This window comes from Penaeus monodon, chromosome 28 (assembly GCF_015228065.2).
Source record: "Penaeus monodon isolate SGIC_2016 chromosome 28, NSTDA_Pmon_1, whole genome shotgun sequence".
Lineage (NCBI taxonomy): Eukaryota > Metazoa > Arthropoda > Malacostraca > Decapoda > Penaeidae > Penaeus > Penaeus monodon.
In genome coordinates this window covers 39,944,809-39,945,231 of record NC_051413.1, presented here as the reverse complement: position 1 = coordinate 39,945,231, position 423 = coordinate 39,944,809, and the positions used below count along the sequence as shown (strand labels likewise).

At 41.6% G+C, this 423-nt stretch overlaps 1 long non-coding RNA gene across 1 annotated transcript in view; it reads right to left on the bottom strand.

The window, feature by feature from the left end:
• The window catches only part of LOC119591014, a 4,113-nt gene that overhangs the window by 1,782 nt on the left and 1,908 nt on the right, over window positions 1-423 (bottom strand). The gene's annotated exons all lie outside the window — the stretch shown is intronic.

Sequence of the window (423 nt, the reverse complement as noted above, 5' to 3'; positions counted from 1 at the left end):
ACAAACAAACAAAATCTCTGACACATCAGGTAAGAAGATCTTCACTTATGGAAAGTACGTAGGCATACTCAGGGCACAATAAGAAGTGGAAATGAAGGGCAGACAATCCTGGCATGTCATTGTTTAAATGGAGACCAAAGGTCAGGCATTGGCAGATGTTTGGAAAGAGGTAAAAGCAGATGTGCAGTCACTAGAAGTGGCAGTGCTTTAGAAAGGCAAAACTTCCTCTGCATAGTTCGTTTTTCTCTTCAGTTGCCTGATGTTTCTCAATGCAGCGAAAAGGGTTGTCTGTTAAGAAACTGGGTGCACACAACTCATTTCCTGGGAGGAGAATTCTCCCGACGGAAGAATGCAATAAAGGTTTCCTTCTGATAATATACCAAGGTTGATGAAAGCAAATGCTGGATTTCACGCAAATAACAA